We start from the raw sequence: 15,243 nt of genomic DNA on the forward strand, positions 1-15,243 counted from the left end.
GATTTAGAAGGACCTTAGAGGTTGTTTTGTAGTGACACATTTTAGCTGTGAACAAAATACTATGCCACCAAGAAATAATCTGGGATATTCACACTCCAAAATAAGTTGAAAGCTACACTTTATTACCTCTAGGAATAATTCCAGTGAAGAGACAAGCAAAAGTGTACCTTCACTGATAAAATCTGAAATGATCTATTCCTAATTAGGGAAGGAGAAAAGGAGTCTGTGCAATGTTAATTGGGGTCTGGCATATAAGTGGGAAGATCCTAATGCAATGTTGGTCATCTAAGGAATAAAAAAAATAACAATAATGCTGGAAGCCTCTATTAGATGCTGACTCAAATGGTTCTGGAATAGCACTGATTTTTCAAAGAAATATCTTTTGGGCATGAAATTTCTCTTTACTAAGCCAGGAAATTTTGATTTTGAATATTTAAACACTAAAACACTGCCTACTACAATATACACTGGAAAAAAATATTCTTATGAGTGTCAGGAAAGAAAGAACGGCTAATTGTACCAGTATATTTGAGGGAATATTTATCTTAAAATTAATTGATCAAAAGCAAAGATGGGCATCAAAAGTGTTACTTAATACCTCATGAGAGTAAAAAGGAAAGCTGAGCACAGAGTTGGAAAGTCATAGGATTTGAATATCGGCTTGTTTTTCTATTCACAATCTCTCAACTGACTTGAATCCCTCTTGGGAAAGTGACTCTGCATAACCCCTTTTACTATCGTAGTGTAGGAGGTTTGAAATAGAAACTTGAAATTGAAAATTTACTTTTAAGATTCATGAGATTTTAGGGGCTTTGTGCTTGTTTCTCACTCTAAGGAATTAAAAAAAAAAACATAATCTTTATCTTAGAGAAAGCAAGGATAAATCAATTCATTATAAGCAAATATAATGCAAATCCAAGTTTGCTTAGAATACTGACTTAGGAATGAGGGCAGATCTATCTATCTATCTATCTATCTGTCTGTCTTCTATCTATCTATCTACCTATCACATAGATAGATGTATGTATACACACACACACATACGTATCTATATGTAAGTATTCAATTTTGGTGAAAATCCAGAGTCGAGTGTAAATGAAGTATGGAGTAGGCTTGTATCACTGAAGTTTATAATTCAGGTAACAGTGAGACGTGCTCAGACACTGGTTGTACCTCTTCTTTATCTCCACTGGAAGAGGGACCTGCTATAGTGAGACAGTCTGTGGACCATAGCAGCTCAATGGTCTCTGCTGTAAGAAGATCCAGATGTCCTCCCCCCAAAATACTTCACTCTAAACCTACATGAGTTCCTTACTTATTAGTAATTTTTTAAACATCTATATCTTCTAAACTATTCTTTCCCTAAACCACTCTTTTTTTAAATTTTTAAAAATGTTTTAATGTTTATTTATTTTGAAAGAGAGAGGGAAGGAGGAAGGGCATGCGTGGGGGAGGGGCAAAGAGAGAGAGAGACAGAATCCGAAGTAGGCTCTAGGCTCGGAGCTGTCAGCACAGAGCCAAATGCAGGGCTTGAACTCACAAACCTGAGATCATGACCTGAGCCCAAGTTGGGACACTTAACATGCTGAGCCACCCAAATGCCTCTTATCTAAATCATTCTTAAATCTGTTCCTATTTCTAAACAGTGCCCCCTCTTGCGATAACACATTTAAAACTTAATTACCTAAGGAATCAGGCTTCCTCTCTGTTGTGACAGTACATCCACGACTATGAAAATCCACCAGGTCCCCAATTAGGGAAATTTTATCTTCATAACCCTCACAGTGTCTCATGCATCTTGCACGTAAAAGATTTGTAAATAATGTATGCTAATTGAACACCCCGAGAATTGGCTAGAAAGGAGACTAGTTTTGCTTTCTTTTCATCTTTGCCTACTATAGAAGATGTTTATATTGTTTTTTTCTCCTACATTTTTCCCTCATAGTCTCTACCAAATTAAAACATGCTAAAATATTTGAGTTTGATTATATATCACACAATCTCTTTAAACTCCAAAGTCTTTTTGTAACATGAATTTCCACAAAAGTAGGTAATATCAAAATGTTTTGAAATAAAATCATATGCTGGTAAGGAAGAGCACAAAATTAAGTTATATGATTATTTTATCCAATCAGCCATTAAATATCAATTATTCTAAGCTTGAAATATCAATTTTGGTACATGAAAAAATATCTTGTAAAATGCTTCACAAATATGTATGCCCTTCGGGAAAAATCCAAAAAGTAGCAATGATGTAAAAGGAAAAATAGAAATTAAAGTCAAAATGACTTCTCTCTCTCTCTCTTTTTTTAAGTTTATTCATTTATTTTGAGAGAAAGAGAGAATGCACACAAGGGGTGAGGGAGAGGAAGAGAGAGAGAATTCCAAGCAGGCTCTGCACTGTCAGCACAAAGGCCGACCCAGAGCTCAACCTCACAAACCAAGAGATCATGACCTGAGTTGAGATCAAGAGTCAATTGCTTAACCAATGGAGCCACCCAGGTAGGTGCCCCAAGATGACTTCTCTTCAAAGACTTTCGTTTTGTTTAGATTTACATATTCAAGCTATTACAAAGATACTTGCTTTTGTAAATTCCAGTATAATTAACATACAGTGTTATGTTAGTTTCAGGTGTACAATACAGTGATTCAACCATTTTATACATCACTCAGTGCTCCGCACAATAAATGTAATCTTAATCCCTTTCACCTACTTCACCCATTCTCCCAAATACCTCCCTCCCTTCTGGCAACTACCAGTTTTTTTTTTTTTTTTTTTAAAGCTTATTTATTTATTTTGAGAGAGAGAGAGAGAGACACTGTGAGTAGACGAGGAGCAGAGAAATCCCAAGCAGGCTACTCACTGTCAACACAAAGCCCTATGACCCAGGGCTTGTACTCATGAACACTGAGATTGTGACCCAAGTCGAAAACAAGAGCTGGACACTCAACCAACTGAGCCCCACCCAAGCACTCCTGTTCTCTATATTTAAGAGTCTGCTTTTTTGTTTATAAAGACTCAGTTTTTGAAGGGAGATTTAAATGATTTGGATTATGTAAAACATAATATTGGTGAAGTAAGGAAAAATTTCCAGTTTCATTCATAAAATCTTTCCACTGAAATATATTTTTCAATGTATGAATAAAACAATATTTCTAAGGAGTAAAGAATTTCAAAATGTAATCTGGAAAAAAACATATCTATATGACAGTGTTTTGACAGGGCTACTCAATCTTGGGAATGTTGAATCATTTAGAAGATACACAATTCTGACATGGTAATCTAGACATATAAGTTCTAGTAAGTTAAATCAGTCACTTTTTGTGACTGGGCTTCACATGTATTCTGGCATATTTTTTAACTGACTAGGATTTTATGATATAATTATGGATTACTTAAAAATCCATAAATTAATATAATCTATAAATTATAAAGGATCTATGCTGATACTGCATAAAGCTAAAAGTAATTTTTTCATAGGTCAGAGTTTTTGAAAGATGCACACATTTTCCCAGTGAGTTAATTCATTTGTCTTCCAGTAGTTCGTTTACTGTTTACTTCCTGAGCAAAGTTAATGAAATGTTTTCATAACCATATCTGTTCAAGAGCCATGTGCTTGGACGGGGCACCTGGGTGGCTCAGCTGGCTGGGCGTCGGACTTCAGCTCAGGCCATGACCTCCTGATTCGTGGGTTCCGGCCCGCGTCAGGCTCTGTGCTGACAGCTAGGGACCTGGAGCCTGCCTTGGATTCTGTGTCTCCCTCTCTGCCCTCCCCACTTGTGCTCCCTCTCTCTCTCAAAAATAAATAAACATTAAAAAATTAAAAAAAGAAAGAACTATTTGTTTGGACAGATTTGGCTAAAGGTGCACAAGGAGGGTAAATTATGAACAGTATAATATTGTTATGTTGAAAACTTCATTCAAGACATTTGATTTGAACTTTCTAGCTGCCTTCAAAAAAGAACAGGAACAATCTGACTACATATTCACTGAGAGACAGTTCAAAGGATCTGCGTTTAATTTTTATTCAGTTTTAGAAAAATTATTAGTCTGAACTAAATAAATAGATGATGCCTAGATATCCTGTTATTTTTTTTTTTTTCCAAAACCACAGCAATTGAAAAAAGAAACCAGCAGAAAAGCAATCCAAAGGCAAAAGGAAATTCTCCCTAGGCTTCCCATGCAAGAGCCTGCATGAGAAATTATAGTTATTTTTCTTGCCAGGTAGTTTAGGTGACAATGTTTAATTTGGCCTGATTTGTAAGTTAATGGGTTATTTGATACCCTGGAGAGTACACTATAATCTTCCTAACCACTCCAGCGTCTTGACAACTCACTTCTTATAATATATTTACAAATAGACTAAAAAGAAAAAAAAAATAGGGATTTTTTTTCCAAGTTAATGCTATCCCATGGGGTCAATTAAGGTAATGTAAATAAATAGTGTTTCCTATTAAAATTCTGTATTCCGGCAATGTATGTTACAGACATTATTCTACAGCAAAAGCATCTAGAAAATTTAGGCAATTACCTGAAAAATGTAGGTCGAACACTGATCAAATTGACTCACTTAACCCCGGTGTGTGACCTTTGAAGATGAGCACCGGGACATGATGATCACTACCCTCTTAAGCAATGTCTAAATGTGAGCATGTTTCAGCACGGTAGGAGAACACAGTCAAAACATACTGACTTTTTAAATAAATGACACACTTTCTTATCATTGGTAATACTGGTCCCGAGAGATGAGAATGATACAGGGCAGAAGGAAAACGAAGGACTGGCATTGGTTTCGAATCTTCCGGGGCCATCTAAGCCTTTACTAGGAATCATTACAACTCCCTTTTCCACCCATCCCCCAAATCTAAGTACTACAACAGAGCCAAAAAAAAAAAAAAAGACTATGCTTTTTAAGTTTAATGTTAAATTAACTTTTCAGTTTAATGTTCAATTAAACGTTCTTTCAGGAAGTATGATAAAGTGAAATGGGTTTCTTCAAGATGTCATCTGCCATCACATTTTGATGAGGAGAGAAGTGATGCCTTGTTAAGAAGAGACAAACAACAGCCTGGTCAGGACAACACTCCGGACTACCCTGTGTTTCTTATGGAGTCACGGCTCTTCAAATGTGGCTATTCAAATCTCTTTCCATGGTTAGATGTTAGTAATGGGCATATCAGCTTGACTAATAGTTCACAGAAAATAACCGTGTGAAATTTTAATATTTACTTAAAGAGAAACTAAGCCACTGTCTAGTATTGTTGGGGGAAAGTTCCATATAAACTCAACAGACCAGATATAATTATATCTAAAGAAAAGATGGCTCCTTTTCTATGAAAGAAGCCAACAGTCACTTGAACTTAGTTTTGTTTCTTCCTCATATATAGTACTACAAGCATTAATTTTTCTAACAGCTAAATAAGCTTTTTCCCCCTAAAGGGGGAAAATGAGTTTTTAAAGGAAATGGTTATTATCATTCTGAAACATACACATTTACTCAAGAATGAGTAGGAAGTATAGATGCTGCATTGTGGGCATTCTTTACTAGTCTATTAATTCTTTCGACAGTTTCCTTTTTAAAAAATCTCATTTACCCACTAACTTCTATAAAATATCAAAATACCCACTCACAATTTCAGATTATTTGTTGCTGGGATGGGAATTCTAAATGATTACCGAACACAAATGATGTCCAAATGTTATTAGTGGAGATTTCCAAATGGTTGACGTGACTGCATCAGGAGTGAATTTACACAGTTTTTTGGATCTCTAGAACTTACTTTCCCTTCAAACATAAATAGAGATACTCTTCATGAAAAACTTTTTTTTTCTAGAAAAACTACAATGTCTGAGGTGGCATAGTAACTAATAAGGTAACTGTTTCTGTGAGTGAAAGAATTTACCTAAAGCATCCTGAATGTATAAATTAGAGTGTCAATGTGTGAATTAATAACTTTCTTCCTAGTCCATTTGGTTGACATTCTGTAAAAATTTACATTTAGGACAAAAAATAATTGCCCTTCGTTTTAGTGTTTTCATGTTTTGCTTGGCTCTTTTTTTATTTTTTAAGATTTACTTTTGAGAGAGAGAGAGAGTATGAGAGGGGGAGGGGCAGAGAGAGAGAGAGAGAGAGAGAGTATGAGAGGGGGAGGGGCAGAGAGAGAGAGAGAGAGAGAGAGAGAGAGAGAGAGGGAGACACAGAGTCCAAAATGTGCTCCAGGCTCTGAGCTGTCAGCAGGGAGCCCGATGCAGGGCTCAAATGCATAAACCACAAGACCATGACCTTAGTGGAGCCGTATTCAGACGTGAACCAAAGTCAGATGCTCAACTGACTGAGCCACCCAGGTGCCCCAAGGATTTTACCATTTTGCCTGATTCTTTAGCCTTCCTGTGGAACTCATAGCATGGCCCATTGCTTCATTACAGGTGGAAGCCAAAATTAAAACTCTACCTGGAAACCACTAGAGTTGGTACTGAAAAACAAATTTCACATATGTCCCATTCTGTTATTCTTTACTGCTTACAAATCTCCAATCCCTGCAAAAAATGCTTATATATTTTCTGACTTACAGTCACTTATTTGAGATCAGAATTTTAAAAATTCACTAGCATACACTGGAATTTTAATTTTTTAATAGTAGAGTCCCCCTGCATATAGAGTGCATCTGCTGTCCATCTTCTATTTAGATGTAATTTCCAACATGAACAACATATAGTCAGAATGAACCAAGGGAATCTTCATTATTTTAAATTGAGTGCTCCTTGTCACTTTCTGTATCGTGCATCATTTGAAGTCTTTGTGTCCCACTGTCTCTTTGAATGAAGCTAAAATAACATTGACTCTTACAGCTTCATGCTTCTATGGATGCCATAACTATGTGTATTAAATGTGAATGGTATTTAAAGATAAAGGTTGTAAAACTGTTTTTCTGAAACAAGTTGTAGGAGGACAAAAGCATGTGGCCTTAGTAAGGACAAAACAGGATGGCTTAGAGAAAAAAGAAAAAATGTGAGAATGCACTGGGTTTTCATGAATTAAGGGAGGAAAAAGGCATCAAAAGAATTTGCACAATGGTATTAAATACAGTACAGCTTTTTACAAAGCATGAAAACACACACAAAACATTTCTATTTGGCTAGAAAGGCATTAAGTGGTTCTTTTAGGGAGGCAATTTTCAGAGTTCTAGGGGAGACCAGATTTGAAAGGAGAAAATGGCTAGAATGGAATAAAAGGAGGCTCTAGGAAATAAATTTACAAATTTATCAGCTCAAGGGAAGGAAGAAGAGAAATCGAAGATAAAGGAGAACATTGCTACAAGAAAGACTTTTCAAATTATGGCACATCTGAACACAGACTGAAGGCCAGGAAGATGGAAAGACTAAAAACATTACTAGGGTATACATTTTAGAGCAACATCTTTGATCATTGGAAAGAGCTGTTTCCAAAGGCCCAGGCAGAGATATTAGCTTTATAGTAAAACGGACAAGTCTTCCTCTGACACGGGCGGAATAAAAGCTTGAAGATAAAAATGACATCATATTGGCAAACAGAAGAGCAAATCTACTTTCTGCCTTTGTCAAGCACTGAAATGGTTTTGTTTTAATGGGGATTTCCCCAGTGAAAATCCCATTCATGAAAATTGTGAACTGGAATATAATTTATCTTTCCAACATACTTAAAACGTATTTGATTTAGGTTACTTACAAAAAAGTAAAATTACCTAAAAGATAAGTCCATCTTCTCTCCATTCCTGTGCTCCATTCCTACAGCACATATGTCAAGAAAACCATGTATCTATATTCCAAATGCAAATCCATTTTTAAGGATAAGAGTTGAGAGCATTAAAAAAAAAACCTCTAAATATATACTATATCATACTAACCACATTAAAATTTCTATGCCTTTATGTGTATATAAACCTCATCATTTTAATGATTGGTATATTTAATATTGAAAAAGGATAAATATCCATACCTGCTTCTCATTTTGTTTGTCTTATTTTAATACTAATATGTAAAATTTATTTGAATTCTTGTCATTATTTGTCAGAAGGAACATCAACCATAAGATTCGAGAGAGATCTTATACATTTAAATTTTTACATACTTCAAAACACCCCATAATAAGATAGATTCTTTCCTGATTGTTTGTTTTGGTCTGTTGTGTGTGTGTATTATTGGGGAAACTTTTTTTTTTCTATTGTGATTTAAAGAAACACATGACATGAACTTACTCTTAACAAATTTGTAAGCATACAGTACAAGTATTAACTATATGCATATTATTGTACAGAAGACGTTTAGAACTTTTTCATCTTGCATGACTGAATCTATATCCACTGAACAGCCACTTTCAATTTCCCCCTTCCTCTAGCCATAACATTTCTACTTTCTGCTTCAATGAATTTGACTGCTTCAGATACCTCACCTAAGTGGAATCATACAGTACTTGTCCTTCTGTAACTGGCTTATTTCACTTAGTATAACATCTTCTAGGTTCATCCACGTTGCACAGTATGTCAGGATTTCCTTCCTTTTTTAACGGCTGAATAATATTCCATTGAGTAATATACCACACTTTCGTCCTCCAAATATCCATCAATGGACACTTAGGGTGTTTCCACTTCTATATTGTGAATAATGCTGTAATGAAGATGGTAGTGAAAATATCTTTTTGGGATATTGATTTCAATTTGTTCGGATAAATACCCAAAAGTGGGATTGTTAGATCATATGGTAGTTCTATTTTTAACTTTCTAAGAAAACTGCGTATTATTTCCCATAGGGGTTGCACCATTTCCCATTCCCATCAACAACACAGAAGGGTTTCAATTTCTACACATCCTCACCAACACTAAAAATTATTTATTTATTTATTTATTTATTTATTTATTTATTCATTCATTCATTCATTTATTTTCTAATGGCCATCCTAACTGGTGTGAGGCAATACCTCATTGTGGTTTTGATTTGTATTTCCCTGATGATTAGTGGTATTATCTTTTCATATACCATTGACCATTTGTAGGTCTTCTTTGGAGAAACGTCTATGTCTTTTGCTAATTTTTTAAATGAGGTTAGTAGGTTTTTTTGCTCTTGAGTTGTAAAAGTCACTTATATCTCTGATATTAATCCTTTATCAAAATTTATGGTTTGCAAATATTTTCTTCAGTTCCTTAGATGTGTTTTCATGCTATTGATTGTTTCTTTTGTAGTACAATACCTTTTTATTTTGTTAGTTTGCATTTTTTCTTTTTCTTTTTCTTTTTTTTTTTTTTTTTTTTTTTTTTAGGAAAAGTACAAGTGGAAGAGAGAGGCAGAGGGAGAGAGAGAGAGAAAGAGAGAGAATCTCAATCAGGCTCCACACTCAGCCCCATGCAGGGCTTGATCCCATGACCCTGGGATCAGGACCTGGGCTGAAATCAAGAGTCAGAGGCTCAGCTGACTGAGCCACCGAGGCACTCCACAAGTTTTTAATTTGATGTCGTCCACTGGTCTACATTCCATTTTGTTGCTTGTGCTTTTGTGTCATCTCCATAAACCTTTGCCAAGACCAAAGTCATAAAGCTTATCCCCTACGTTTTCTTATAAAAGCTGTATAGTTTCAGATCTTACTTTTAAATCTTTAACCAATTTTGAGTTGTTTTTGTGCACCGTATGATTCTTATTTCATTTCTTTGCATGTGGGTATCCAGTTATCCCAACACGGTTTCCTGAAGAGACTGTCCTTTCCCCACTATGGAGTCTTGGATCTTTGTCGAAGATCACTTAACCATACATGCATGGGTTTACTTCTGGGTTCTCTATTCTGTTCTGTTGGTCTGTAAGTCCGTCTTGGGGCCAGTGCCATACCTTTCTAATACATTTGAAGTCAGGAGTGTAAGGTTTGTTTCTGGTCCCCTAGATTGGTTTATCTATTTCTTATTCTTTATGATTCTATATGAATATTACGATTTTCTTCCTATTTCTTCAAAAACCAGCATTGGGATTTTCATAGGAAATGCAGTGCATCTGCAAATAATGGGGCAGAATAGACATTTCAACAATATTAAATCTTTCAATCCATGAACAAGGAATTCTTTCCATTTATTTGTGTCTTCTTTAAATTCTTGCAGCAATCTTTTGGAGTTTTCAGTGAACAATTATTTTGCCTCCTTAGCTTAGTTTATTCTTAAGTATTTTATTTTTTTTTTTGATGCTACTGTAAATAATATTGTTTTCTTAATTTCCTTTCAGAAATTGTTGGTGTATAGATATGTAACTGTTTTTTTTATGTTGATTTTGTACCTTGCAACTCTACTGAATTCATTAGTTACAGTTTTTTTGGGGGGGGGGGTTTGGTAGAATCCTTTGAGTTTTCTACATATAAGATCATGTGATCTCTGAACAGAGATAAATTTATTACTTTTCCAATTTGGATGTCTTTTATTTCTTTTTCTGGCCTAATTGCTCTGGCTAGGATTTCTTATGCTATGCCAAATAAAAGTGGCAATAACTGGATATCCTTTTCTTGTTCCTGATTTAGAAGAAAAGTTTTCAGTTTCATCATTGAATGTGATGTCTGTTGTGGGTTTCATACACGGACTTTATTATGTTGAGGTAATTCATTTCTCTTCCTCGTTTATGGAGTATTTTTATCATGAAAGGGGAGTCAATTTGGCAAGTGTTTTTTCTGCAACTATTGTGATGATCATGAGATTTTTATTCTTCAATCTGTCATTGTGGTGTATCACATCAATTAATTTTCATAGGTTGAAACACCTTGCATCTCAGGGATAACTCCCACTTGGTCATGGTGGTCTATGATCCTTTTAATGTGCTGTTGAGTTTGGCTTACTGGTATTTTGCTGAGAATTTTTGCATCTATATTTTTCAGGGATTTAGGCCTCTAATTTTCTTTTTTTACAGTGTCTTTGTCTGGCACAGTATCAGGGTAACGCTGGTCTCATAAAATCAGTTTGGAAGTGTTCCCTCCTCTTCTATTTTTTGGGAGAATTTGTAAAGGATAATCCTTTACAATTCTTAATTCTTAATTCTTCTTTAAATGTTTGGTAGAATTCTCCAGTGAAGCTATCTTCTCATGGGCTTTTCTTTATTGGGGGGTGTTTGATTAACTCCTTAGCAGTTATAGATCTGTTTAGATTTTGTATTTCTTAACGATTCAATCTTAGTAAATTGTATGTTTCTAGGAATTTGTCCATTTCTTCTAGATTATCCAATTTTTTGGCATGTAATTGTCCATAATGATCTTTTATATGCCTTTTTATTTCTGTGGCATTAGCTATAATGTCTCTTCTTTCATCTCTGATTTCAAGTCTTCTCTCTTTTTTTCTTAGTCTTGCTAAAGTTTCGTCAGTAATGATGATCTTTCCAAAAAAATTGTCTCTAAGTTTATTTGATTTTTTATGTTGTTTTTGTATTCTTTATTTCATTTACTTCTGCTCTAATCTTTATTATTATCCTTCTTTCTGTTAATTTGCATTTAGTATATTTTTCTTTTTCTAATTCCTTGAGGTATAAATTTAGGTTGTTTATTTGAGGTTGTTTATGCTTCATGTAAGCATTTACCACTGTATATTTTCCTCCTAGTACTGCTTTTGCTGCAGACCATAAATTTTGGTATATTATGTATATCCATTTGTCTCAAGATACTTTTTTATTTCCTCTCCAATTTATTCTTGGATCCATTGGTTATTCAAGAGTGTGTTAATTTCTACATATTAGTAAATTTTCCAGTTTCCTTATCCTATTGATTTCTAGTTTCATTCCATGGTGGTCAGAAAATATTTTAGTCTTCTTACGTTTGTTAAGACTTGTTCTGTGACCTAACATATCATCTATCCTGGAGAGTGTTTCATGCACACTTAAGAAGAATGTGTATTCTGCTGCTTTTGGATGTAATGTTCTGTATATTTCTGTTAGGTTCATTTGGTCTACAGTGCTGTTACATCCTCTTTCCTTATTGCTCTTCTGTCTGGATGATTTTTTTTTTTTTGTTCCTTATGGAAAATGGGATATTGAAATCTCCTACTATCATTGTGATGCTATTTTTCCCTTATGTTCTGTCAGTGTTTGCTTCATATATTTTGGAGCTCTGATGTGTAAAACTATAATGAGACAAATTATGTGTAGTTTTATATATGTTTTCGACTTAAAGTCTATTTTCTCTGACATAAGTATAGCCAGCCCTGCTCCCTTTTCATTGCTATTTGTGTGGAATACCTTCCATCCTTTCAGTTTCAGCATATGTGTGTCCTTAAATATAAACTGAGTCTCTTCTACATATGAATGAGAGCACTGTAAGTTAGATAACATGACAATAAATTATGTAAAAAAATAAAAAGTAAAAATAAATAACGTTTCTTATAAACTGCATATAGTTGGATTTTTAAAAATATATATATTCAACTACTCCAAGTCTTTTTGTTGGAGAGTTTAATCCATTTACATTTAAAGTTACTGATAGGTTACCATTTTTTAAATTGTTTTCTGTCCATCTGGTAGTTTTTCTATTCATCTTTTCATCTCTTGCCATCTTTCTTTGTATATAATTTTTTTTTTTGTGGTGACAAACTGATTATTTTATTACTTTTTTGTGTGATTTCTAAAAGTTGTTTCTTTGTGGTTACCATGGAAGTTACACTAAACATCTTATAGCCAGAAATATTGATTTTAGGCTTATAAGAACTTAACTTCAATTGTACACAAAAATTCTACTTTTTTACTTCCCACTCAAAATTTGTATTATTGATGTCAAATTAATCTTTTTATATTGTGTCTCAGTTAACATACTTTATATATTTATTTTTATACTTTTATATTTTAATCTCTATAGCAGAATTAAAAGAGACTAGTGCTACACTGTTATAGCATTATGGTATTCTGCATTCGTTTATATATATACTTGTACCCATGAGCTCTGTATTTTCATATGCTTTTGTGTTGCTGTCTAGCATCCTTTTATTTCAACTTAAAGGAGTCCCCTTAACATTTCTGGTAAGGCTGTTTTAGTGCTGATGATCTCTCTCAACTTTTATCTGAGTCTTTATTTCTCTTTCATTTTTGAAGGACATTTTATAGTACTCTTGGTTGGCAGTTTTCTTTCTTTTCTCAGTTCTTTGAATATATCATCTCATTCCCTCTGACCTACAAGGTTTCTGTTGATAAATCTGCTAGTCGTATTTATGGGTGCTCACATGTATGTGACAGTAACATTTCTCTTGCTGTTTTAAAAATTCCTTATCTTTGACATTTGACAATTTGATTATCATGTTTCTCAGTGTACACTTTTTTGGGTCCTCCTACTTAGAATTCCTTGTGTTTCATGAACCTATTCCTTTCCCCAGATTTGAGAAGTTTGGGGCCATTACTACCTTAAATAGGTTTTCTGCTCCTTTCTCTCTCTTCTCCTTTTACGACTTCCATAACGTGTATATTAGCCTTTTTGAAAGTCTCTTAGGCTTTCTTCCTTCTTTTTCCTAATCCTTTATTTGTATATTTTCAAATGATTTGTCTTAAATTTGCTGATTTTCTTCTTCTGCTTGATCAAGTTATGGTGTTGAATCCCCACAGTGAATTTTTCAATTCAGGCACTGTATCTTTCATTTCCAAAATCTATTTTTTCAAATTTTTTCTTTGTTGACATTCTCAGCTTGTTCATGCATCATTTTCCTGAGCTCTTTGAACATCTTTGTGACAGTTATTTGGAATCCTTTGTCAGGTAATTCATGCACTTCCATTTGTTTAGTGTCACTTTCTGTAGATTAATTTTTTCCTTCGATTGGGCCATATTTCTTTGTGTTTTTCATGTGCCTTATAACTTTGTGTTGGGAATCACGCATTTTTAAAAAGGGCTACCTCTTCCAGTCTTTATGGACTAGCTTTGTATAATGAAAGATCTTCACCAGTCAACCTGGTTAAATATTCTAACACTTCTCAAATCTTCTCAGTGGATATGTCTTCTTTGGACTTGTGGATGTAAATTCTCAGAGGGATTTGTCAGTATTTTCTTTTAGGAGGTCATAATCTCTTGTTCCTTTTGGTATTTGTATGCAGTATTGCTGGTTCTCTAGAGCTGGCATAAGCCACTCAGATCTCTTTTGTTCTCAGCAGCCCCAGGCTTGTAGAGTATGCTGGGTCCCATTAGCACTCCAAGTCAGGAAGACAAAGACCAGTCCCTTGGGTACTTCTCCAAAAGGCCAGAAAGTTGGATGTTTGGATGCATACTCCACTTTTCTCTTCCCTCCTCCAAGGGAGTGACTGCCAAGCTGTATTGGCTTCTGTTTGCTGTACCACAAGTCCTCTGAAACAGCAACAAGCCATCAAATTCTCTTTTGTTCTCAGCAACCCCAAGGCATCTAGTAGATGCCAGGTGCCATCAGTGTTCTATGACAGGAAGACAAAAACCAAGCCCTTGAGCAATTCTCCTTCCCCCAAAAAGCCAAAGCATTGAAACCATACTCCAACTTTTTTCCTTCCCAAAGGGAAGATGGGAGTTGGAGGTTTTCTGCCATGTTTCATACACTGAGCTGGAGGGCAGTGTCTTTGGCGAGTGAATGTGTGCTAGTCTAAACCTTTGCCTTTGTTCTCAGCAGTCCTCAACCTGATGCATTTTTGTCAGTGTTTAGAATCAAGCAACAGTCCAGTCTTCTCTTTCTCTCCCCCTGGGAGAAGCCAAGAGCAAGCATTTCCTCTAATTGTGATACACTGTGCCAAGGAAGAGATTATAGTGAATGCCACAAATTTTCCTACAGACTTTGATATGGCTAGTTTTATACTCACTTGGTTTGCACAAGCTCCTTAACTGGTTTCTGGATTTCTCACAAAGAAAACTTGTTCTTGAGGCAGTGTCCCTGGTTGGGGGAAAAGAGGGTCTGGGGTTTCCTATTTTACTATCTTGCTGACATCATTTCCTTGGCCCTACTTTGTTTCTTAAAATGAAATCTTAAGTATCATTTTTTGGGACTGTGACAATATTTGGCACTGTGCGATTTTTCCAATTACCATTTTATTTCTAAAATCTCATTTCCCCATGAAAATAAGCAGCCACCTTTATTAGCAACTTGTTTTGGGTAATCACTCAATATGATCTGGAGCAAAATTATATGCTGGAAACATGAACTGTAAATTACTTTAGCATCAAGTATTTCTTCAAATATCAAAAGTCTAAAGAATTCTCAAAATTTTGTCAACAGTATTTACATTTAGTTCAGATTTTGATTCCAATATATTTAAATGATTAC

The 15,243-nt window shown here is 34.8% G+C and overlaps 1 protein-coding gene across 3 annotated transcripts in view; it reads right to left on the reverse strand.

The window, feature by feature from the left end:
• Window positions 1-15,243, reverse strand: part of GRIA2 (glutamate ionotropic receptor AMPA type subunit 2) — a 156,042-nt gene that overhangs the window by 3,364 nt on the left and 137,435 nt on the right. The gene's annotated exons all lie outside the window — the stretch shown is intronic.

The sequence above is a fragment of the Panthera tigris genome, chromosome B1 (assembly GCF_018350195.1).
Source record: "Panthera tigris isolate Pti1 chromosome B1, P.tigris_Pti1_mat1.1, whole genome shotgun sequence".
In the NCBI taxonomy this organism is placed as follows: domain Eukaryota; kingdom Metazoa; phylum Chordata; class Mammalia; order Carnivora; family Felidae; genus Panthera; species Panthera tigris.